Source organism: Panthera onca, chromosome B2, assembly GCF_046562875.1.
Source record: "Panthera onca isolate mPanOnc1 chromosome B2, mPanOnc1 haplotype 2, whole genome shotgun sequence".
NCBI classification, from domain to species: domain Eukaryota; kingdom Metazoa; phylum Chordata; class Mammalia; order Carnivora; family Felidae; genus Panthera; species Panthera onca.
In genome coordinates, this window is record NC_138343.1 from 134,948,519 (window position 1) to 134,975,293 (window position 26,775).

At 42.5% G+C, this 26,775-nt stretch overlaps 1 protein-coding gene across 2 annotated transcripts in view; it reads left to right on the forward strand.

The window, feature by feature from the left end:
- Window positions 1–26,775, forward strand: part of PLEKHG1 (pleckstrin homology and RhoGEF domain containing G1) — a 229,913-nt gene that overhangs the window by 45,842 nt on the left and 157,296 nt on the right. The window contains exon 2 of one of the 2 annotated variants that reach the window (XM_078447461.2): window positions 9,308–9,364. The exons of the other annotated variant lie outside the window; for it this stretch is intronic. The gene's annotated coding sequence lies outside the window, so the exon portion shown is untranslated. The remainder of the gene's footprint in view (window positions 1–9,307; window positions 9,365–26,775) is intronic. 2 annotated transcript variants of the gene reach the window in all.

The following is a 26,775-nucleotide window of genomic DNA, read 5'->3' on the forward strand; positions in this document are numbered from 1 at the left end:
CATATAAGCAGAATCTGAAGAAATGTTTATCTGCTCATGGTGTGAAGTTCAGACTCTCTGAAATATTTTTGAGATGGCATTCACTTTAAGTTCGAATCTTTTTTTAAATCGTAAAAATAACTGTGTAAGCACACGCTGCGTATGCTAATGGCATAATTAATACAAAGAAAAGTAGTTTTCTCAAGTACAGGTTTAAAATGACAAGGTTTCTATGCATATGTCAATTATCACCCTTCTGTTTTCCTCATGGGCTACTAATTCAGTTTTAGCATTTCCCCTCTTTTTAGAAGTAAAAACAGACTGCATTTGCAAAACCAAAGATTTCCAGGAAGTGCTAGCTGCTGTAATGGCAAGGAACATACAGATGAATAAATCACTGTTTGGTAGGGACTGTAAAATGTTTTATTGGAAGCCTGCCCTCCATATTCATGTTTCCTTTTCTTTTTAACCCCCAAACCTGAAAGCTCATCGAAATATCCTCAAGATGGATGTTAAATAAAAACTCTGTGATATATTTGGTAGTTCATTTTTTAAAAACTGAAGTCAAAGCCTGTTTTTCTTGACTGATGTGGAAAGGTTAAAAAAAAGGGGGGGGCCTTCAGTGAAAGGAAATTACCTTTCTAAATATAACTTTTGAAAATGATGTAACAGTTTTTTCCATATATTGCCTGAATAAAAGTAGTGTTTTTACAGAAGCCTGGTTTAAAAAAAAAAGAAATCAGTATTCCACCATTAAGTAGACAGGCAGCCACCAATTCGGATTTCTAAAGCTATCTCCCCAAATATTAAGTAACTAGCATAGGAAACATGATGTCTTCTGTTTCCTTACACTAAAATTGATTTTACTTCTAAACCATTCCAACTTTAAAAACCACAGCCGTCTGAATTCTGTTCATTTTAGGGAATGTCCCTATGTTCATTACCATTGCTCATTTTCACTGCTTGCTGACACATCTGAATCGCTCTGTACAGTTATTGATCTAGGTTGGTAGAACCTCTAGGAGGCATTGCTCATAAAATTCTTCTGCTTCGAAATGTTCGTCCGTTTCTGTGACTTCCTCCATTTTATTAAGTACAGGGTCTGCCGCCAAATCTTACTTTCATAGTCACCTTCCTGCTTCTCACTTGTGTCTGTACTTGAAGATCTTTGGAAAGTTCTGCCTCACCTATAATATTCCTCCACTGATATGTTACCAAGCCCCACGTTTGAGTATTAAAATTGTGTTCTTTTTATGTTTAGGAGCACGCTGTGTAACCACAGGTGCCTCTGGGCTTTGCTGTTCACTAAATCTGTGACCCCCCCCCCCGCCCCATCCCACTAGCTGGAAGGTCTGTGAGCAATAAGGACTATATCTGTCCTACTTACGACTGGATCGTCAGCACCTGTGCAGGGTGCATGGTTGATGCTTTGCTATCGGATGCCTTCTAGGCATTTTACGAGTAGCGTGGGTTGCTTGGGTGATAAGAAAGGGAGTTAGGAATGTGGCTTTAGCTGCACTCTGGCACTTGTAACATAGGTACCATCCCATCTGTTCACTAGTATTTACCCATTCGATGCCTGCTGTCTTCGGCAAAGCCTCAGTCTTTTTCTTTGTAATCCCAGTGCCTCTAACAGCACTTGAATGAAGGTCACTCACTCAAGAATCATTCGCTACTTCACATTTTTGCCCAGGGCCACCTCCAGCCTTGAAAAATGAAAGAAGGTGATGTTGAAACCCCCAGTGCTATTTGGCCAGCTTCCCTTATTAAGAAGCCCACTTTGCCGTAAGAATGAAAGAAAGAGAGAGACATGGAGGACAATACAAGGAAGGGGACACCTGCTAGAACCCCTGATTTCTGACGATTAGAACTAACAATCCTTTGTCAAGTAATTACGCCAGCTGTTAGTCTCTTAAAAAAAACAAAACAAAACAAAACAGGAAATGGCAAAATCTAAGATCTGGGCCGTCCAGATGTGGTACGCAGTTTTTGTTGTCTGCCTGCTTCTGGTTGCTTTTTTAAAAAATTCACAGCCAACTGACCATGAAATACAGCTCAGATTTGACAAGTTTCCAGTATTGTGCTAAGATGTCTCAATAATGTATAAGAACTTGAATCATTTCGATCTAGTGTTTGTGTGTGATCCTGGGAACCCCAGGAATTAATACAGACCGAAAACTGAACTTGTCTTTTAAAAGCTCAACTCACTTCTGCATTTTATTTATATGCAGCCTGCAGTGCCTGATAAGATATGCAAAGCTGATGCATAACATCGGGGGTGAGTGAGTAGAGCCTTCGTTTTGACAAATTTTCCCTTATATCTGTTGAAATGCCACTGAAAGCCATTCAACTTATTCCAATCGCTGGACGTGTGTAGTTTTTCCAAGAATACATCCATTCTGTAAAAAGAGAAAATTCTCCTGGACACCCCGTCCTTCACCCACTTTATAACCCCGCTCCTGGCGCAGATCAGGTGTTGATTACACACTTTCATCCAGTTGTAGGTAAGAGTAGTATGTTGACTGGTTAATAAACAATGAATGTTAGCTATTGAAAGATTTGTACCCCTGTCTGTAGTGTCCACTTCCAAAATTCTAGGGTTTGGGTTTTTTTAAAGCGGCTGAGACCCACTGGATTTCTTTTGAAAAAAAGAAATGACCAAGTAGAGATATCGAATTAGAAATAAAAATGGACTTGAGTTTGCAAGGAAAGCTGTACGGTATCTGTCTTTGGACGTCTCTTTGAGAATAAAAATGTGTTATCTGTACATAATAGAGCCTAAATACTTGTTGAATGAATAAATAAAAGTCGGAGGTATTTAAACAATTAATTGCATGAATGAAAAATGCACGTAAATGTCTAACATTCTTATTCTGAACTGTTTGATTATTTTAACTCGCCCCACTCCCTTCCCACCTTGGTCAACCAGTTTCTATTGTGAATTCCATTAGTGGGTTTTCTTATGTCGGAGCAATTATGTGTGCGTATAGCATCTCAGAACCAAAGCTTGGCTCCGTGAAAGAACAAATACAATAAATGTATACTTTTCTGTATATTTTCAAATATAATTTTTAAAAGTATAGTAAGAAAAATAAGTTCCTAGAAATGTATCTAACGAGAGATCTGTGAGACCTTTATGTAAAAAATTGAAGAACTTTATAACTTTATCGAAAGATACATCTAAACGATCTAGACAAATAGGGGTGGGTAAAAGATGTCAATTCTTCCAAATACAGGTCCAGTACAGCCCCAATCAAAATCCAGCATGTTTTTGTGGAACTTGGGCTGATTCTAAAATTTATATAGAAGAAAGATCCAGAAGTGGCCAAAAGAATGCTGAAGAAAAAAACAGGTAGAAGGATTTAGAGATGTTATTTATATTGTTATAAAGCCACAGTATTTTAGGCATTATGATTTTGGCAATACAGGTAAGCAACTAGGCCAGCAAAGCAGTAGTTCTGAAATAAGCCCTTGTTTATATAGAAACCTGATATGTGACAGAGCCGAACTTCAAATTAGTGGAAAGAATAAATAAATGATACTGGCATAATAGGTTTTCCTTATGGGAAAAAAATGAAAAATAGATCCCTGCCTTACAGCGTGCATAGTCATTTCAAATGGATCAAGGGCTTAAATGTGAAATCCAAATTTTAAGTTTTTTTAAACATAATATAGAATATCTTCATGCCCTTGGGGGAGGGAAACAAGACACAAAAATCATTACACCATAATGAGATCTATATTAGAGCATCATATTTAAGAACTTCTGCCTGTCAAGAGAGAGACTGAAAATAAATCATAATACAAAATAGACATAAGGATTATATATGGGGAATATATGAAAAGCTCCAACAAATTCGTAAGAATATAATTCTATGCATAATTCTATAATTCTATAGTAAAATGGGCAAAATGCATGAATAAGTTTTTCATAGGGAAGGGAACGAGAATGGCCAACATACATATGAAAATATGCTTAGCCTCATTAGTAATTAGGAAAATACAAATTTAAACCACAAAAAGTACCATTTCCTACCCAGAATAGCTATAATTAAAATACAGTATCCGGTGTCGGCCATAATATGGAGCAAAGTGAATTCTCACATACTGTGGGTAGAGTGCAAATTGGTACAGTTACTCCGGAAAAAAAAAAAAAAAATGTTCATGTGCATGATGAAATCCCAGCAGTTCCAATTCAGCTGAATCCAAGGCGAAACACGACATAAGGACCACGGTACAACATTGCTTGTAATAGAGGGGAAGTGGAAACAGTCTAAAACTCCAACAGGAAAGCATATGAATATACCGCAAAGTATCCAATGAAACACTGTCCGTCCGCGCAAACAATTACACTGCGTAGTTAGCAAAAGAACGTAGAGGAATCTCACAAACGTAACATTGAATGGGAAAAGGCACAGATGGCTGAAGTACCTCTGGCCCCTAAACCCTCTCTCACCTGTGGCTGGTAGGAACAGTAAAGAGTCTGTTTTGCTAGTAAGTTTAATAAAATATGCCAGATGAGGTTTCATTGGCCCTAGGGGTTCTGCTTGGGCCATGTGCCTGTTCGTGAACCAACCACAGTCATCGGGGCTGAAACACGATGAACAGCTTAGCCTAGTTAATGTCGTTCAGGGCACAGGAGCTGGGAGGAGGGCAAAGGAGATGAAAATGCCCATGTGGTTGCTACAAGGAGGGTAGATAGGTGTTGGGCTTCTAAAAACAGCTGCTGCTATTACTCCTCCCACTTTCAGCAACCAGTTGAAGAAGGTTGGACTACCCTAGCAGTTGTTACTTGCTCATGGTCTGTGAACTCAAAAAAGAGCAGGTAGAAAGGGGTTTTTATGTTGCACGGACCTCGAGTCACAAGTCGCCTCCCGTTCTCAAATCAGACTGGACAGGTGTGGAGTGGCACTCCAGGGTGGAGGGTCTCGGGCAGAAGCAGAACTACTCCAGATACAGGGATCTCCTTTGGATTTACATGCTCTAATAGTGCATCCCTTAAAAAAACTTTGTTTTTGTCCATTTGACCGTCTGTGTTACTGATCTAAATCCTCTCTAGGGAGAGGGAGTGGTGGGGGGAAAAAGGGAAGACTTTCTCGATACTAATGGGAGGAACTTTGGAAGATTTGCCCTTTGTTGGCATTATTACTATGAACTACATTATGGTCTACACGGGTCTGCAGCCCTGTGGTTTCTGGTAGCCCCTTATGTGTATTTTCACCCTTGGTTTCTTCTGTGAAGTTCATGTGTTGCACCCAAGAAATAAAGATAAGAAATTTTGTGCTTGTGATCAGATCTCAGGGGCTCCTGTATTTCAAATAGTTGACATTGTAGGGAAAATGTTTATGCTTTGGGTCTTTGTAGAGTCGTCATCATAAGTACAAGTGTTTTATCAGACAGGACTTTAAATTGTTCCTTGTTGAAGCCACGCTTACTCAGACCATTAAAAGCCACTTTTGCTAGTCACTGGGTATTACGGTTCTGCAAAGCTAACAGGCCTTTTATTGTGTCCCACACATAAAGAGCAATTTTTGTTAATGTTCATTCTGTCTAACTAGAATTGATTATGTTGTTATCAGGGCATTTAGCGTTTAGTCTGTACACTCTGTTTAAAATTAAAGGTAAACTTACTTTAGACACTGTAGTCAAAAGGACATGGTGACATATTTTGGACTCCTGTCTCCTTTTTATAAGACCAATCGTGACGTCTTATTTATTTTTATTCTCAAACTCACATCACTTGTATTTTGCTTTATTTTAAACATGAACTTGAACGCATTCCAGCCTATAAGTTTAGCATTGTTCTTTGACCAAGAGCAATAAAACATGACCGGTTTCAGCATGATTCAGTGAAGTGCAGTCAGCATTTTCTTTTCACAAATCCAACATCAATGGCTATTTATATACATTTCCCCAACATTTAAAAGTGTAATGATGTGTTTCAGGTTTTTTTTAAAATATCAAATTCTATTTGTTTCTAATGCCCTGAGTGGATTTTGCACTTATGGCCGGATAATCAAATATTCTTAATGGTTTTTTTTTTCTAAAAATATTATCTTGAATTTATACTCTGAGGTCCTCAAGTATTCACCTATAAATAAGCATCTCTGATTGTAAGAGTCTCTTGCTGTTCTCATATTCCTTTAATGGTAGTTCGCCATCCATAGACTAAAAACTAAAAATACATTGGTTTACCTCATGTTGAATTTCCTGGCTAAGTAATGCTTTTTTTCCTTTTCTAAAAAAAGTACATTTGTACTTTTCATCATTTCTCATGAGGAAACCATTGTCCTAAATATTTCCTTAAGTGTGTTCTATGTACATTCTTTGCTATAAGCATCATTTTTCTAAATATGATCTATCTTCAGATCTATCTGTTTTCATTTGTGACTGGTCATTGCTGCAAATGGACAAAAAACATTGCTTTTTATGTGTTGTGCTTCAAATAATCCTGTGGCACCTTTACTGTTTCCGATAGATGTTTTTTTAGAAATTTCTCTTGAGTTTTCTGGGCATTCGACCTTGTCCCCCGGTGATGGTGGTCATTTGGCCTGTTCAATTCCTTTCATTTTGCACTGTGAGCATATTTTGTTATTGACTTTTTAACAAAAATGTTGTCTGTTGTTTTCAGATCTTTTTAAAAACTGTGGTCTGTGATCTTTCTATTTCTAGATTACTGGCAGAGATAGGTGCTGAGTTTGACCCTGCTCTCTGAGCATCTTTGAACGTATGAATATGCACTGATCTCTTATGACCTATTGATAGAGCACAAGAAATCTATTTCAATAACATTTCTAAAATAAGCCCAATTTCTATTATTGTGTCGCTATCTTCATATACTAGAAATTGAGTTTTCTGAGCCCTTGATTTAGTACTCCTCTGTGTTATTTTTCTAAGTTAAACAAGCTTCTTCTCTCTTTGTGTCTTCTCAAGTTTGGTCATCAGGCTTGTACTAGCTTCACCCAAAAAACTAGGGATCCTCATCTCTTCTGTATCCTCAAAGCTTTCTATGTAGTTTGGAAATTATTTACTCCTTGCAGTAAACCCTTATCAGTTTTGTAGCTTTTATATTTCTGGTTCAGTTTTAATAATTAAGTGCCATCTTGGGGCGCCTGGGTGGCTCAGTCGGTTGAGCGTCCGACTTCGGCTCAGGTCACGATCTCGCGGTCCGTGAGTTCGAGCCCCGCGTCGGGCTCTGGGCTGACGGCTCAGAGCCTGGAGCCTGCTTCCGATTCTGTGTCTCCTTCTCTCTCTGCCCCTCCCCCGTTCATGCTCTGTCTCTCTCTGTCTCAAAAATAAATAAACGTTAAAAAAAATTTTTTTTAAAAATCATTAAGTGCCATCTGAGAAAACTGTTTGTATTGAGATGTTAAATTATCCACAATGATATTTTTATGTAACACTCAGTTCTTAATCTCTTCCATGTCAGTGATATATTCCTTTAATAATTCTAATTTCATGTTGGATTTTAGGATGAGATTATTGCCTGAAATCTGTCTGTGAGTTATTTCATTCTGTAATGAACCAGTGACTGCTTTTGAAATATCTAAATCACGAATTCCTGCTTTATGTTTATTTCTGCCTTTTTCATTGTCTATTTACTTATTACTATTTTCAAACTTAACTAAGTTTAAGCACATATATTCTTTCTTTGTTCTGTCCAATTTAAAAACAAAAACAAACAAACAATAAAACCCCACAACCAGTCACTGGTGCCATAAGGAAAACCACATTTTTTATGCCTCATAGACAAAGTAAAATTGGCTCACTTTCACTATCTATCCTATTCACTTCCCAGTTGTTTTTGTGTTTTGTTTTGGTTTGGTTTTTTTATAACAGGATCGAGGACTTCTGACTTAGATGGAGCTAATCATTAAAGTTTTTGTAGATGCCTTTTCAAAAACGTTTACAGTTTTCACTCTATGTGGACTGTTTTTAGGATAATTAGCATACTTCAGTCCCTGTTTGCCTGCTCGTAACACTTTCCACCAGTGCTACTGTGACTACTTTTTCGCTCTTAGCTTTTTATTTTGATGCGTCCCTCTCAGTCAACTGGAATATTTTGAAGTTTTTATCGTGAAGATATCCAGCTGATAAATTCCTAAGCACATTTGGTTTGTTCTTTAAAACTCTATAGACATGGGGGCGCCTGGGTGGCTCAGTCGATTGGGCGTCCGACTTCAGCTCAGGTCACGATCTCGCGGTTCGCAAGTTCGAGCCCCGCATCGGGCTCTGGGCTGATGGCTCAGAGCCTGGAGCCTGCTTCCGATTCTGTGTCTCCCTCTCTCTCTGCCCCTCCCCTGTTCATGCTGTGTTTCTCTCTGTCTCAAGAATAAATAAACGTTAAAAAAAAATTAAAAAAAAAAAAAGATAAAACTCTATAGACATGGGGGTGCCTGGGTGGTTCAGTCAGTTGGGCGTCTGACTTTGGCTCAGGTCAGGATCTTGCAGTTTGTGAGTTCGAGCCCCTCCTCGGGCCCTGTGCTGACATCTCAGGGCCTGGAGCCTGCTTCGGATTCTGTGTCTCCCTCTCTCTCTGCCCCTAACCCACTCACATTCTGTCTCTGACTCTCTCACTCTCAAAAATAACTAGATTTAAAACACACACACACACACACACACACACACACACACACACACACACAACTCTACAGACACAGAAATGTCTGTGGTTCCTTCTTTTCAAAAATAGTGACCAGAAAAAAAGCCACCCCCAATTTCACCAGATGTAAATATCACCTCTGTGAATTTCCACCCCCATCCCAACTACTTTGCAGAGATGGAAAGTGAGAGGAATTATGGGATATAGCCATGGAGAGGAACTCAGGGATAGAGTGGCCACAGCCTTCGAAAGTTGTTCGTCCTGTGGATGACTTGTACTTCAGAGATAGGGACACTGTGGCCGAGACTGAGGAGAACCATCCATTCTCCTCCTGCTCCTCAGGGTTTCATCTCTCCTCCAGGAAGGGGACATTCTTCCCGGCTTCTGGCAGGTCATTGAACTTAGTTTCTAGTGCTAGTTAAAGTTCACATCTTTAATTTTATGAGTACTTTAAGGGAAAGGGAAAATCAAGGATGGAACATCAGTAACTTTCCTAATACCACATCTTGTAAGTTTTTGTTTTTTAATTAAATCGTTATGCTTATTGGGGTAGATCTAGCACAGACCAGTAGCATAGATGTGGCATTTTCCTCAGAAAATGCTGGCTTTTTGCCACCAGTGTTCCTTCTGCCACTTAGAATTAGCCCTGCTGTTTCATCCATGTTCTGCCAAGATAATTCTGGAAAAACAATAAGAAAGAAGTTCATTTTTGTGTCTCCTCTACAGGTGACGACGGTTATTGGGAGTCTGAGTGCAGACACTGGGAAAGCTTCAACTGTACAAGTGAGCTATCTTCTTTTTTTTGCTACTCGAGTATGAAACAGGCTACAAAATTAATATATTCATAATTTAGGTTTCTTAGGTACTTTTGTATAAGTACACTGTAGGCAAAATTGTTCTTGCTTTTAACTATTTTGTAAGCCAGAATAACAAGTATGGTCACCACAGGATAAAATATGAAAGGAAACGCATACTTTACACATACACACACACACACACACACACACACGCACGTACGTACGTACATACGTACGTATGTACATACATACATACATGAAGAATAAGAATGGAGTCCGGGAGAGTAACTATTGTGTGACTCAGTTTGAAGTCACTTCTTCCCATTGGCCTTCAGCTGTTAATGAGTTGGCCTTTTAGGTTATTTTAAATGCCTTTTATGGGCTAGAAAAGTTCTCTTTGTCCTTTTGACTTTGAGTTTTTCTGGAAGATTTTAAATCTCAATCTACCTTTGTGGTGGTAGTATTTGAAAAACCACAAAGAATGCTAAAAGGGAAGGAAGGAAGGAGTACGCCTTTTTTTTTTTTTTCTTTTTTCAGTTCTAGGCAGTTATTTTACCCTGCTTCTTTCCTAAGTACTTGATCATTCTCTACCCACATGATAAGCTATATGTCAGGACCCGGAACGCTGATGTAGCTCAATGACATATCAAGTGCTTACCAGAACGCTAGAAATAGGTGAAGAAACTCAGTCCGCTAAGCATTGCATTATCATTTTTAACTCGTCAGTTTAGACTTTCAGTGTTACATCAGGCCTCTTTCTTTCTTTTTTTTTTTTTTAACCAAACAGTAAAATAAAAGACAAAATTAAAAGCGTAAATGCAGCCCTGGGTTAGAGTTTTGTTGCCTTTAACTAGCAAAATAAGAATGCTTTATTGGAATCATAAATATTTGATACACTGCATTATTCTTCTTGAAGTACTCAAAGTGATTACGAAGACAAATGGTATTTTAATGGAGTCAAGATGACTTTGCTGTGTCAGAGTTCAGAATTCATCAATGTTTTGTTAACTGGTAAAAACAATGGTTTTCTTGCCGCCGATCTTCATTGCTGGCCACAAAGTCCCAGAAGTTCCTTTGCCTAACTTACGGTAGGACGCTGAAGAGTTTAAAAATCAAGAGTCGGTAGTCCAGAGCTGACTTATTTCTTAGGCACGGTGCCCGGATCCCTGATACTTTTAAAGGCCCATGAAAATGTTTTCATTTTAATTTCTTTTTCAAAGCAGGAGATGAGTGAATGCAATGGTGAATATAGGATAATGAAGCTTGGGCTGGATGACGTTTTTCTTTGTAACAACGCAGTTGTAAAGTGTAACTTTTGGCATTTCTTATGGAGGAAGGGGCCAGAGCGCCCACAAAAGTCTGAGTCACCGTCAGGCACCCTCTGCATATGTGAGACCCCGTCACTCGCATGCATTTTTCTTTCTTCTTTGGGAGAGAAGTGATTATTTCTGTTTTAGAAATGATCGTCTTCTCTGTGAATGAGTCCGCGGACTCGTCTGCTCATCAGCGAGAGACACGGTTCTCGCTGCAGAGAAAAGTAACGTGTTGTTAGGCGTAGGAGCTGTGACTATCGGTGCTGTTTCTCTGGAATAAAATCCATATTTTTCCCTCGAGAGACCCACCGATACTCTGTTAGCTTTATAATATGATACAGAAAAATAAGGAAAGGGAAAGCAAGACTTGACTCCGGAAGCTGTGGTCTGTGTCGACAAGCGTTTTGCCCAAGGGGTGTGTGTGCCCGAGCCCGGTGGCTCAGCCGGCCTCCTTGCTGCCACGGGAGTCTAGAATTTTCCTCCTTCCGTAGCCGCTCATCTCTGTTACCAGGTGCACACCATTTTCAATGGCAGTGACGGATCTGGTTTTGTTTGTGTCTGAAGCCCGGATCTGGTTTTAGAGAAAATAATTCTGTTAGTCTTCAACGGTACTGACTATATAAATTGTGTCTAGAATACCTCCTGAAAGTCACTTGTTGATTTTAAAGCAAGCGCGTTGCATGTCTGGAGAACTTTTTTTTTTTTCAAAATAGGCAACTCGCTCAAAGATAAACTACCTGAGAGCTAGGCTCTTTGTCTCTTTTGTTCGTTGCTATTTTGTTCGAGAAAAAGCCAGACGTCAAAAAGAAGCTCAAATATTTGCCCAAAGAACGAATGGGCTAACGTCCTCCTTTAGAAAAACCGTATTCTGAAATTGCTTTGGGCGTGTAAGCGGACTGCTAGCCCTCTCCTCCTTAGACGGGCAAGCATCCGGGCATGCACACACAAAAATGGACATTGCACGTTAATACAAAATTGTCATCTACCAGACTGTTACCCGCCAACTACGTAAGAGCTGTCCTCTCTACATGAGCAAGCCAGTGGGGGGGGGGGGGGGGTACCACTCAATCAGATGAAGTCAGGAAAGCAAGAGAATTCTAGAGAAAGGTGCCCCTCGCCCCAGCTATTGGAAACGTAAATCTAGAGGTGTAAACAGAATCACCTGACTTTAATTAATGGCACTTGGTGAGGTGGTCCTGGTTTACTGAAAAGTCAGAGGAGCGTGGCCCTATTTCGCATGGTTTGTTGACTCGAGGAGAACTGGAATGCGTTATTTTTCTGTCCGCGTGCCATGAGTGTGCGCGTGTGTGTAAGAGAGAGAGAGAGATTCAGCTTCAAGACTGCATTTTAAAGCAGCCCCCCCAAATATATGCGTTACACACACCCACGTGTACATTTTCTTTCTTTTTTTTTTTAAAGATTTGAATGTTTATTTATTTATTTTGAGAGAGAGAGAGAGAACAAGCAGGGGAGGTGCAGAGAGAGAGAATCGCAAGCAGTTTCCACGCCGTCAGCACAGAGCTTGATGTGGGGCCTGAACCCGTGCACTGCAAGATCACGATCTGAATCGAAATCAAGAGTCGGATGCTTAACCGACTGAGCCTTCCAGGCGCCCCCGGGATTTTTTTTTTCCTGAACAAACTTGCCCCTGCATTTGATTCTCATTGTGTCCTTGTCCAGGGTTCCACCCGCCCTCTGATGAAGGTACGTTGGGACAGAGCTGCCGTTAGGAGTGCACAGTATGAGCTGCCCAAAGAGCAGAAAGATGCCAACTAAATATTCTAACGCCTGCACCAGGCGCCGGGGCGCTTGAGTGTCCTGACCTTTGCTGCTCGTGCTAGCAGTTTCCGAGCCCCTTCCGAGGTCAAGTGGGGGTGCAGGCTAGTGGGGCGGTTTCTAGCGAAGATCCTGAAGACGAGACGTGGTATGTCTCCTGTGCCAGATTTGCCGTCACTAAGCGCTGCCGTGATGGCTCCTGAGGGGCCTGCAGGGGGGGTCGCGCTCTTCTCTGGAGGGTAGACATCCCTCGTGTCTCCCGTCCCCACACGATGACTCTTACTGCCCTTACGAGAGCAGGTGCATGATGCACACGCATTGAACCCAGGTCACCAGCTGCTTCTGTGGTACCTCCAAAGGGTACAGTCCTGGAGCTGAGGGCTTTGTGGGATTGAATATTGAGGCTTATTACCCCTAGGAATTACAAACAATACAATGCAGGCATGCTCGGGGAGGGATCAGCTGTTTAGTCCTTCCGTGTCCTGCGGGTGTCCTCGCCACTGTGTTCCCAAGGCCCTGTAAGAGTGTTACTCAGGCTGATAGATTTGTTGGATGGCAGCTAATGGAAGGCTCACCAGTGGCTGCAGTGTAAATGATTCGCACTGCGAATAAATAACTTGTTGTATTGAACTACACACTGCTAATCATATAACCATCCAGCGGAACTCTTGGCCCAGTGCTGGAGGACAGGGCTTCACGCAGGATGGGATCTTTAAAAAGTCATCGAGGTGCTTTCCTTCTGCTTCATCCACTGCAAAATCCCCTGGGTATCTCTTGACGTGCGGTGTCATAAAAGTGATTTTTTTAGTGTGTCATCAAAGATTAAAGGTGTTATAGCTAAATATAGTGGTTACAAAAACATAGCACAAAATTACAGCACTCAGAAAGATGTACAGATTTGACTCTGCCCAAGCATTGGGCATCTCTCCTCCATTAAAAAGTATCTCCTGGGGCGCCTGGGTGGCCCAGTCAGTTAAGCATCCAACTTCAGCTCGGGTCATGATCTCACGGTCCGTGAGTTCGAGCCCCACGTTGGGCTCTGGGCTGATGACTCAGAGCCTGGAGCCTGCTTCCGATTCTGTGTCTCCTTCTCTCTCTGCCCCTCCCCCATTCATGCTCTGTCTCTCTCTGTCTCAAAAAAAACAAAACAAAACAAAAAAAAAAAAGTTAAAAAAAAAAAGTATCTCCTATTGGGGCGCCTGGGTGACTCAGTCTGTTGAGTGTCTGACTTTGGCTCAGGTCACGATCTCGCAGTTCATGGGTTCGAGCCCTGCGTCGGGCTCTGTGCTGACAGCTCGGAGCCTGGAGCCTGCTTCAGACTCTGTGTCTCCCTCTCTCTCTGCACTTCCCCTGCTCACACTCTGTCTCTCTCAAAAATAAAATAAACGTTAAAAAAAAAAAGTATCTCCTATTAAGGAGTTGTTGAGATCGGCTGCACCAACAACGTGAAATGTGCCCCACACGATGGGACTATACACTTAAAAATGGCTAAGGTGGCAAATTTTATGTTATGTGTATTTTACCACGATCAAAAATTTCAAAATATTTTTTGAAAGTATCGCCGGAAGTTTGCATAGCTTAAGCTGGGGTAGAGATTAAGGGGTGAGGAGAGAGTGGAGGGGGAAGGCTTTCTCGCTGCAGATCTGTGTCATTAGGGAAAGGTATGACAGGGTCCCCAGCTATTCTCGAGAAAAAAAAAAACAATATTAGTTTAAAAAAAAAAAAAAGTCCTTGTTTTCTCATGAAAGGATGACCTTTGGAATGAGGAACTAGTTGCTGTTCCTGGCATGGAGCATTAGGGGATTCTCAGGACAGTATGACCTCAATTTTGTGGAATTATGGCAGTAGGTTTCTGTCAAAAACAAGGAGGGGGTGGGGGTGGGGGGCTTCATGGTGAAATAGCTGGGGTTTGAGCAAGGTTGGTGAGTTCCTCTTTCTGCAGAGCCTTTACCACGCTGCTCTAAGTTCCATGTCTCCAAGGAGGTGCTATGGGCAGGCTTTCTCAAACTTGAGCATGGACCATCTCCCCACAGCCTCCACCTGGCCCGGCCTTACAGGTTTTTTTTTTTAAACCTGTTAACCGTGTTGTTCTGTGGAAGGTAGTTTGGTGAATACAGACGCAAGGCCAAGTGTGGGAACACAAACATAGAAATTGCTTGTAGAAAGAAATAGAGAAACAACCGAAGCCAGAATTGTGACCCGTCCCCGTAGGAGGAGCTTGGAGAGCGGACACTTCTGGACCACAAAGCCCTGCACGCCAGCTCGGGGCGCCCCATCTCCATACCCAGTTAACGGGGCCAGGCCTCGCGTCTGCTCATTAGAGATCCCTCACCTTCGGCGTTCCCCTCAGAGCGACCCTAAGGTTCTGCGTCTGAAATTTGTGGAGCACCTTGAAAGCGTTTAGCTAAGCCACTGGCTCAAGGATCGGCAAAGATGATGTTCGGTCATCTGAAATTCTAATGTGGAAGAAGGTTGCCTTAGATCTTTCACTATTAACCTACGTCCGGTCTAATAACATGTGATAGATTCCGATGGGCTCCTTATGTGAACACATTTCCTGGAAGCGGCGTAAAATTCCTTAGCCCGGGTCGTAATTGATACATTGCTAAAGGTGATGTTTCAGGATCGTTTCATAAGTGAGGGCGTACTTTGTATGAAATATGAAGTACAAAGCACCCCGCATTGTGAGGGGTACCAAGGCGAGAAGAAAAGGCTTCTGCCCTTGGAGAAGTTCTAAGACACAACTAACAAATAACCTTTCTGTGAAGCAGTATGTGATAAAGAGCGGCATCAGAAATGTATTTTACCGAAGAGCTTAGAAATGTGATCCGAAGAGATGTACTTCCCGTATAAATTGTTCACTTCTGGGGCCGCCTGGGTGGCTTGGTCGGTTAAGCGTCCGACTTCGGCTCAGGTCGTGATCGCACGGCTCATGAGTTCAAGCCCCGCGGTGGGCTCTGTGCTGACAGCTCAGAGCCTGGAGCCTGCTTCAGATTCTGTGTCTCCCTCTCTCTCTGCCCCTAACCCACTCGCATTCCGTCTCTGTCTCTCTCAAAAATAAATAAACAATAAATTTTTTTTTTTTAAGTTGTTCACTTTGGTATGTTCTCTGTCTTTGAAAATGATGCTTCTTTTTTGTTGGTTGAGTATGAAGTTATCGGTTAAGTCAAAACTGTTTAATTGTTATTCACATCATCAGTATCCTTACTTTTTTCCCACTTTTTTCCGTGTCATGTTCTGAGAGGGCTGTTTTAGAGCTCTCACTGCATTAGTGAATTGTCGGTGTTTCCTTTTAATTCTGTCAGCTCTTCCTTTATGTGTTTCAAAGCTATGCTTTAGATACGTTAAGGCTCACAAGTTGTTCACTTATCATACAGCGAGGTGCAGGTAATTGTTGTATTTTAGAAACCAGATGGCGTATCATATCCCCATGAAGGTTGGGGTCACGCAGGATTATGGGAGGTTTCGTGCTCTTAACATCTGCAGCTGAAAATCTACCTGGGATAGGCCCACCAGGGGCTTACCCGGGGAACATCGAATGGGCACGGAAAAGCTGTCACCTAACATGTCAGAAGAACCAGATGTGCCCAGTGGTGCCACATCTGCTTTCAACAGCTGTAGATAATGAATCCAGTGTCTGGAACAGACAACTAGTTTTAATATTTGAGACACTTGTGGAAGCCCTGGACCAGACTCACCAGGCTTAAGAAGTCAGAATTATCCACCGTGGCCGGCAGTCATCAAGGCCTGCGTTCATGTGGACTGCGTAATGCTGCTCTCACCATCACCTCTGCCTCGGCCCCTTTCTTCCCGTTCCAGACCCCAGGCATCTCGATTTCAATTGCATTTTCCGAGGTCCGCATGCTGTTAGAAGTGTGTGTTTTATTGCCCAACACCGTCATGGCTGTTCTGGGCCATAAGGGAAGCCTGTTCTGGAGGAAGATTACATTCGTGATAAAGACTTTTTAAAGTTCAGTTGGGCATTAAAGCAATCATTGTGTTTTAAAATTGAAAGACACAGAGTTGCAATTGATCTTAAGTCCTGCATTAAGTAGAGTATTTTCTTTTAATATTCTTTGTCTTAAAAAAAAAAGAAAAAAAGTGGAGTCTGCCTTCTTAAAATGTTGTAACTTCATATATATTCCTTTGATTTCTAAAGCGTGGTCATTCAGAGGAAAACAGAGTGGACCAATTTCACAGGTCCTCGTGGATGGAATATTGGAGCCACCAGGCTCTTAGCCAGATGACCAACAAATCATGTTTCTCTGCTTCCCCTTTTATTTCTAAGCCCGCTGCCTCAGCACTGACTCTCTTTCCTGGGTGTTTCCAGTTGGGGAGCTCCCAGTCACCTCCAAGGTCACTTATTCCTCAAACTAACTTCTAAATCCTATTTGAGGAGATGAAGATATTTTTGTGCGTGCTTCTCATTGTAAATGCATGTTTGACATTTCTTTCCCTCCTCCCTGCCCCCTCCCTGTCCCCCAATACCTAATTTGTCACCAGATCTCACTAAATTTTCCTCACCATCTGTTTGATCCTTCTTTTCCATTTCCACGGCCCTTCATAAAGGGAAGCGCTGATCACTTGAGTATTTACCACACACTGTGCACTACATTTAGCCCTTGAACCACACAGGTTTGAACTGCACGGGCCCACGTCCACATGGATTTTTTTCACTAAATACAGTAAAGCCCTGTAAATGTATTTGCCTTATGATTTCCTTAATAAGATTTTCTTTCCTCTAGCTTACTTTATTGTAAGAAGAGGGTGCGCTTTTTTGGGGGGGGGGGCTTTTTTGGCAACTCATGTACCCTGGAACCCATGCCCCCACGATTCGACCGCATTAAAGAGCCTGAAGAAGATTTTATTGTAAGACTACAGTATATAATACACATATACAATATATGTTAATCGACTGCTTATGTTATCAGTAAGTCTTCTGGTCAACAGTAGGCTATTGGTAGCTAAGTTTTGAGGGGAATCAAAAGTTACATACCAATTTTCAGCTGCATCGGGGGCGGGTTAAGGGCACTGACCCTCACGTTGTTCAAGGGTCAGCTGTCTATACTTTTTCTTACTTAATTCTTTTAGCTTTGTGCAGTTATTATCATGAATTGAACTTCCCATGTTAGGACACTGAAACTCTCAGAAATTTAAGTCATTGCCCAAAGTCACAAAATTAATTAGAAATTAAAAAAAAATTTTTTTAACGTTTATTTATTATGGACAGACAGAGACAGAGCATGAGCAGGGGAGGGGCAGAGAGAGAAGGAGACACAGAATCCGAAGCAGGCTCCAGGCTCTGAGCTGTCAGCACAGAGTCCGACGCGGGGCTTGAACTCACGGACCGTGAGATCATGACCTGAGCCAAAGTCGGACGCTTAACCGACTGAGCCACCAAGGCACCCCCAAATTAGCAATTTTTGAAATAGGACAAGTATAAACACCTGGGTACAACCCCAAGTCTAATATCTTCTTTGCTTCTGTGACATGTGAAATGCCACCCACAGCCTGGCTATACTGCGAGCCTGTGTTGGCACCTTGGGGCGGAAGGACCAGATTCTCTTTCTCTCGTTTTTCTGAACTTGCAAACCTCCTGCTGCTTCTGCCCACCAGCCTGGTCTGCCCAACGTCTTGGGTTAATTATGTCGGGTGTCTGGTCTGAAATTCACAATGACGTGTTGCTTGCTCTGTAAAATCTGACCTTTCTAAACATGTCATCTTTAAGTCAACTCTTCCAGAAAATTGTGTTTTGTACCACTCAGAACCCTCTCCATTCCTTGGAGTTGGTCTGCAAGAAACACAGGGGGCTCTGGGGTCAGCGGGACCTGGGTGCGTATCTCTCCTTCTCTCTTCCCTGGGACCTCGGGCAAGGGTTTTGCCAATTTCATCTGTGAAATCACGGCCGTAAACTCACTTCAGTTTAACTGTGAGTCTAGAGAGTGCGTGTTCAGTGCCAACTGTAGTGAGAGCCTGGCCCCTGGCAGGCTCTCAAACGGAGCTGGAGGGTAGTAGCAGTAACACTATTATCTGGACCTTATCTCTCCTTTTAAACTCAGTTCAAATTCCTCCTCCTGTTTAAATTACTCTGAACTGATTTTATCTGCCTGCTGCTCAAAGCTGCGGTATCAGTTAGACTGCGAACAATGCATTTAGCAATTTTAATTATGTGACGCTGCCTTGCGATCTTAAAAATGCGTCTTGAGATGCCTTCTCGAGAGCTGTTCATTCCTGCTCTAATGGACTGAGGTAATTCAAAGGCTGAACTAGGTCTTACGCATCGTATCTAGGCTGGTGCCTGATACATAACTATTCACAAACTTTTTTGATACGTGATTAAGAAATTTCACATTCATTCATAAGAAATCAATACGCTGAATTGGTTTGAAATATAGAGATATTTACACCCAGGTAGGTGCCTCTGTCGTACATGATTAGCCCAAATTTCTTTGTCCCTAGTTCTGAATGTGAAGACTATTGCAGAGTAAATTTTAAAACTGCAAGACATTTCATTATCCAATATTTCTTTTTAAAAATTTTTTTAATGTTTGTTTTTGAGAGACAGAGAGAGACAGAGAACGAGCAAGGGAGGGGCAGAAAGAGACACACACACATAATCTGCAGCAGGTTTCAGGCTCCGAGCTGTCAGCACAGAGCCCGATGCGGGGCTCGAACCCACAAATGGTGAGAGCAGACCTGAGCCGAAGTCGGACACCCGACAGACTGAGCCACCCAGGTGCCCCTAAAACTGTCTATCACACCCTTAAAACATGGATGTGTATGCGGTCATTTGTTCTTCTTGGGATAACTCCAGATTAGGAAGTATTCTGATTTTCCTCGTAACTGTTATTTTCCAGGCTTAATTTTTTTTTTTTTTTTCTCATGCAGCCCTCCACTTTTCTTCTTTGCCTCTTCAGTCCAATCACTTTTTCTCCCCTCCCCCAACCAGGTTTTCCCTCAGGAGAGTCTGCTGGAGAGGACAACACTGTTCTTTATGCCTGAGGAAAAGTCTTAGAGATGAAAATGTAGCGTCACTTTTAAGCTGAAGGCACGGCTTGGATCGTTATGGGCCTTTTAGCTTTACTTAACCACTCTTTATTTACAGCAGAGTCTTAAAACTCCACACTTTCACTTTCTCTCATTTTAACTGGAGGATCAGGGCCCCTCTCTAGACAATGTAAGGATTGTTGAAAGAAACATCATTTGAAGCAACTTGCAGGCAAGGTGTGTGTTTCATCCTGAAGTCTTGCACAAAGACTGTTTCTAAGCAAAAAAACCATATATGACCAATCTGAGCAATCTGTGGCCTACGTAGAAGAAGTGATTTGTGGAAATATTTACTTGGGGCAAAGGAAGTCTCCTTGGTCCGCTGGATCTAAAAAGTTGTAAAATTGAACTGCGTGAGATCCTTTGAAGAAGGAATCCCCGTTCCGGGATGATGGCCTTGTGCTGTCTTGGGGCTGAGGAAGGGGGTGAGGGGTTAAGCCACTTCCCCCAGCTGTCGAGACGTGTCATCCCATCACATGCCCGGCTTGGTGAGCGGATCTCCTTCTCTGTGCCCTCGGCCTCGACGTCTGCCTGTGAGGCGATGCTAGCTGGAAAAAGCCTCAGAGGATGTACAGGCCAAGGCCGGCTTGCCCACACCACCACTGGGATCTAGCAAGATCTCTCTCTTCGCAAAATGCCCTCTCGAAAAACCCCTCCAAAATTTCTCGAGAGCACTTGAACATTCGTGACTGGCGGTCTGTCGGGAAGGACTGGGAACTGATGAGGGTTCGGGCAGTAAAATTAGGTATATACACAGCATAGGTCATGTGCAAGCCATCTTCGATTCAAGCCAGGGTGATTTTCCAACAGTTCATTTGAAAAATACTTTGGGGTGTATTTTTTCCTCATTAGACATAAAACCATGCATGAGGAGTCCTCAAGCAGACAGAGCCTACTGAACCCATATTGGTCCCGAAATGCAATCTTGTGCCTACATTAGGGCCATTTGGAGGGTGGGGTCCTGTTACCTACATTCTTTCCCCACTGTTCCCACAAACAATTGAAAGTCTGGTATTTGTAGGCGAACCTCACCTCCTGGAGAACTTCTCACAACTAGAGAATGTGGCACCCACGTCTTGTATTGGGCCATGTATCTTGATATCAGACTTTAGAGATTCACACATGAGCTATTAAACTATAGTCATAAAGACATAAGTAATCGTGTGTAAGAATGAAACCGTGGAGCTTCAGGGACACATCAGGGCGATAATAGGAACACAGTGTATCACACTTTAAAGTTTTATGCTTTGACATCTTATCCCAGTTAAAATTTGGAAACTCTAAGACCTAGGCGTTCTCATTTATTTTGTAGCAAGGGCTTAGGTGGAATGCGTTGGGATAAGCAATAAAATAGCACCTCGTATGCCGAGGGGGGAATGAAGACATGGTGGGGATGGCGACCGAGCCTCATGGGGGCTCAAACAACATGTGCACGATACGTACATATCGCGAAAGGAGAAATGAGAAATATACCCATTGTGACCGCGTGTCCCACAGTGAGCGTTTGCTAGTCGTGGGTAATGCGAGGTTGAAGGAGAAAAGGAGAGGATAAGGACGTCTTTGCCTTTCCCTCCCTTCAACCCCTCATCTTCCCAGTTACGGCTACCCACCCCCCTGGCATCTGAGACATGTTGTTCCAGAAAGACACTGATAACCTACAGCTGGAGCCCACCTTGAGGATCACTGGGTGTGAAAAAGCTTTTACGTGGCTTTTTATATGTCTGGGAACCATATATACCATTAGGACCTGGAACACATTTTCCTGTAGAAATAAACAACCATGTACCGGGACTCTTTTGGAACATGCTCCATTTTTAAATTGGTTCTGCCTATACGTGTACAGTTGAGTGAGCCTGGGAACAGAATAGGAAAACCCTGGATTCTCTTGGGGGATGTAAGGCTTCTTTCCTTTGGAACTCAGTGAACTGTCCTACCACCTTGTGCACCCAGAGACCAGTCCCAGCTATGTATTTCTTAGACACAAAATAAAATTTCAAAGTTTTCCATGTGCTTTTTTAACGAACCTGAGCTTTCCTATCTGAGAAACTTTAAACACTTATGAAATGATTATGATGCTCATGGGGTCACTTAAGAGTACAGAGAACAGATGGTAAGAAGGTTCGTTGACATGACCAGCTGACCTCCTGTGAGATATTGAACACTGTAATTTATTTTTCTTCCTCCATGATCGTTCTTCTGACCGTCTTGAAAGACAGCCAAGAAAACTTTCTCTTCTAATTATTTCCAACTACTTCTCGGCAGTTCATTCAGACTTACGATTAAACAAATCATCTGGGCTTTGGGAGTACCAATTTAAACATCAAATGTTTGCATTTATATTGCAGAGAGAGGATTAATTCTCTCTCCCGCCACCAGGTTTAGCCTGAAAGGCCAATTATTTGCTTTTGCTCACTCTTGTATACTGAGCAGTTGTTGAGTAAATGGATTAAATAATATGGTATCTTGAGTCAGGAAAATGTGTTTCCCAAGTGAACCATTTAGAGAAAAGGGCAAGCATTTTGTATTTTAGATTTATAGCAAATTGAAGACTTATATTCTAAGGAATTTTTATTTTAGCAGATCAGTGTATGTTCAGGAAGAAAATGCTAGAGATACGTAAGGCACTTTCTTTCCTAACATTCAAAGCACATGCACAGTTATTACATTTTTTTATCTCCCACAACCCCATCCCCAAGGCTTCTGCTTTCCCTGCTTTACGAGTTTCATTGGGTTTTTCCCTGCCCTGGGTTTTTACTTTATCAGATAGAATGTTTTCAACTATAAGAAAGACTCTAGTTCAAATTTGTTGAAACAAAAGGAAATTAATTACTAATCTATGGAAGGAATATGTCCTTTAGGGTTCATTGACTCTTAGGAACATCACTGATAATTCAGTTTGCCCCCATCTTTCTTGGCTTCTTTCTCTGGCAGATTCTCCTAAATGATCGCAAAATGGCTGCCAGACACAAATGGTTTAACAGATTCCTTTGTCCATCTGCACCAGGAGAAAGAGAGGGATCTCTCCCTAGCCATGGAATACAAGTCCCTTCTTCCAATCCAATGGTCTCTTACATCACAGAGAGGAATAACCGCACCAAGAATGCCATGAACTGATTGGCTTAGATTAACCAGGATCCACCAATACAGTTGGGGATGGGATCAGCTGCACCCTTACCACATGACTGTGAGTAGAAGAGATGAAGAGGTAGACACCTCAACAAAACAAGGGCTTGTTGGGAAGGGAGAGGTAGAGAATAGGTGTTGCGTGAACAATCTACAGTGCCCACGGAAGTGAGGTTGTTGTACTTGTCGCATTTTTATTTTCTAAATGAAACTTAGTTCTGAATATAATCTGTCAACTCCTGGCTCTTATCCCTTTGCAGACCGTCCATTGTTCTAGAAAGTTCCTCAAGTTATTTCTTGGCACCTTGGAGAAAGGGGACCACGTCTCGGATTATGAACGACTGGGGCGTTGTCTTCATCTTGTGGTCTTAAGTTGCTGAGTCTCCATGACCGGAAGGTGGCAGCCATCCAGCCTACCATGCTGTCCAGAATCACCCATACGCAGAACCCACCCTGGACCAATTGGTGCTTGGTTTTTGGAGCATGTGCCAGAGTCAGACTATACTCTCTGCAGAGCTGGAGATGTCGCTAATGCCTCATGGAATTTTAAGTGAAAATTATTCTGTTAGAAAATACCGTCTGCTCTGCGTTCCTCTATCTTTAGGACTCGGACGTAGACCTTAGGGCCCATGGCGCCTGAGGACAGTAGACCAATAACTGAGCTGCTGGGAGCGGCTTCTAGGCTTGTGGCTTGGACAGCTGGGTAGAAGTAGGTTGTAATCAGACAGGCAGGTTCCATGTGCTACTTAGGGTCCCTCTCTTTCTCCTGGGTTAAATAGACCAACGTAGTCAATTTCATTACCTCCTCATCCCTTATCCCAATGCCATGTCTGTAGGAAGATGTGTTCCAGTCCCCAGACGTTAAGTCTGGGCTCAGAGTGCTTTAGAACTCAATCTGTTTGTAGGTTGCAAGTTACTTAAAGTGCAGTCGTTGGTGTCACTATCTTGTGTTGTCCTCCTTCTCCAACAACGTTACGTCATCGGAAAAGAAAGTTTTGGTGGGGAAAATGGAACTTTTTATCCTGCTTGTGTCAAGGCTTTAATGATTTAATTTAATAATTAATGTCAAGGCTCGGCACAGGGCTTTCTTCCTGCTGGATCGTGTTACTCAATTCCTTACGGGTACCAGCACAGACCGCTAGGGAAAGGCCTCTGTTTCTCTCAGCTATAAAACAGATGGTAAACGCCTCCCCCCTCCCCCCCCCCCCAGCTGCTTCTGGCATTTGTTTCTTCATTCCTTAAGGTTTGTCAATCTAGGAACGTTGGTGAAGATAGCATGGGGGCGGGCCCCACTCTGGAGCTCAGGTAATAGTCCAGTTAAGACCAAAGAAATGTGTAATCTATAAACTCAGCCTCAGGATGCCTGGGTGGCTCAGTCAGTTAGGGGTCCGACTCTTGACTTCAGCTCTGGTCACGATCTCATAGTTTCGTGAGTTCGAGCCCCTCATGGGGCTCTGCGCTGTCCGTGTGGAGCCTGCTTGGCATTCTCTATCTCCCTCTGCCCCTCCCCAGCTGGCTCGCTCTCTCTCAAAAATAAATAAATGAGCTTTAATTTTAAAACATTACACAAACAAGCAAACAAACTCGGCCTCAGTGCGCCTGTCTGCTCTAATGGGGCCTTGCTTCCACCTCTTAAGTGGAAATGGTGTCCTGACAGATGATCTGGTGTTGCCTTCCCTTCTTTCCACATTGGAAATGCCCCTTGTTTGAGCAAAAACTCCTTGTGGAAAGCAACGGCAACAGCAACAACAAAACACTGAACAGAGATGTATGATCTCTTCTGCGTCTTCCTTCACCCTGGCAGTTCTCTGGGTAAAAGAAGCAAGCTATACAAATACAATGTGGACAAAAGGTGTTACAAGGGTCAGATGTTCCCCTCTCAGCAGCTGGATGGAGTTGTGGCTGTCTGAAGTCAGCCCGTATATTCAGATTGGAATGTTGCCCAGAGAAGAGGGTTGAGGAACAGTGTAGACTTGGCCTTCCTCTCAACAAGCGGGGTCCCCACAATATACTACCGGCTCCCCCTTCAAGGGCATCTGTGGTCTGATTCTGTCCAGCTGTATCTCTGGTTTCTTTCCCAGCCCGTACCCCTCTGCTAACCTGAGTCTGTCTGTCATCTTGCCCCATTCATGAAACATCTTTCTTCTCTGCGTGGAGCAGAATTATACTTTCCAGATAACCAGTGAGCCTTGTGTGTCTCTGCCCATCTCTGTGCTCGCGTCAGCCACACGGGGTATTAATTTTAGTTGTAAATACGCCCTGTTACTTATGAGAAAATCGGGGCCCAGAGAGACGTGGTGATGCCCCCAAATGTGCCCAGAACGCTTGCGCCAGAGACGGAACTGGAATCAAGATATCCTGTCTTCCAGCTCGGCATGGTTGCCATCAGACCAAATGCATTTATAAGATTCTTTATTTTCTTCGCAATGGGTCTGTGCGTGTCGTGTATATATTTATACATATACGCACATGGACATATATACACACATATTTTACACTAATGGACAGTAAGAAAGGTGGATTTTTAAAAACTGATTTGCTAAATTAGTCTGCAGCTGGGGATGCAAGCCATTCAAATCTTCCAATGTGAAAATTGGGGCTATTTAAACGTATATTAAGGCTGGGCTTATATTACCTTCGGTTACCTAATTATTAAGATTTCAAGTTTCTCAGATCCCTAAATACTTGATCACTAGCCTTTTAAAATACTGTATTGCTGTAGACATGACTTCTTTATTTGTTAATGTTCATTTATTTATTTTTGAGAGAGAGAGTGTGTGAGTGCAAGTGGGGGAGAGGCAGAGAGAGAGGGGAGAGAGAGAATCCCAAGCAGGCTCCACACCATCAGCACAGAGCCTGACACGGGGCTCGATCTCATGAACTGTGAGATCATGATCTGTGCCCAGATCAAGAGTCAGATGCTTAACTGACTGAGCCACCAGACTCCCCTAGACTTCTTTTAAAAAAAAAAAAAAAAATTTTTTTTAATATTTATTTTTGAAGGAGAGAGAGACAGAGTATGAGTGGGGGAGGGGCAGAGAGAGGGGGAGACACAGAACCCAAAGCAGGCTCCAGGCCCTGAACTGTCAGAACAGAGTCTGACGCAGGGCTTGAACTCACAAACCGCAAGATCATGACCTGAGCCGAAGTCAGACGACTGAGCCACCCAGGCGCCCCTCCCCTAGACTTCTTTAAAAGAATTTCCACACATGACCTTATGGGTACTTAGTCTCTGGCTGTGGATCAACTCTAAGAAGGCTGCTTGCTTGTAGTATCTGTTCAGTTCAGTCTGTGTTTTCAGCAAACTTGTAAGAGACAGCATTATGAGGTTTGCGTAGAATGGGCTTCTGTTTGTTACACATAATCTAACATCATGAAGTATCTGGGAAGAGAGTAGTTTGAAGCACAGAATGCAGTAATTCTGTCGAGTTATTGGACAACCTCTAATTATATAATTAATTTTCCTTGTTCATGGCAATCTAGTTTTTCCTATTTGCAGCAGATGTGTCTAAACAATATGCTTCAATAAATCAAGCAGAAGTATTTTCCTGCATTATAATTATCAACTACAACATTTTTTTGCCCAGCCTCGCTTCTGCTTAGCAACTTTTAGAGAAACTGAACTCAGAAGTCCAAAAATCAGTGAAGCGCAGTGAAAAGCAGAATTGGCCCTCCCTTAGAACTAACGGTGATACTAAATCCAACAATAACAAGGAAAAATATTATCTTGTTGTTGTTGTGTGCTACTTGGCCCTTGAAAAGATTTCTCGGTCAATCAGTGGGTATAAAAGGTTTCACGACCTCTTGCCTACTTGTGAGATGTGTGTCTAAAGAGACATAAAGAGCAGAAGTATTTGAAAATTGACTTATATACGAAAGTGGCTGAAATGCCTGTAGGCAAATAGGCCTTTCTAGGAATATGACAGTGAAGAGTGAGTCTAAAAGTCCACTTGCCTGGTTTCTGAAAGCTGGTTTCTGTTGGGTGTGAGAGCTTGTCTGTGAACTAGAAGGCTTCTTGCGCCCACGGATTGCTGTGTCCTTGTGCCAAACGCATAGATTGCCATCTGTACCTGCCAAGAAACGACAGAAAGCCCTAGCTGCCCTACCATAACTTTCCTAAAAACATAACAAAAAAATT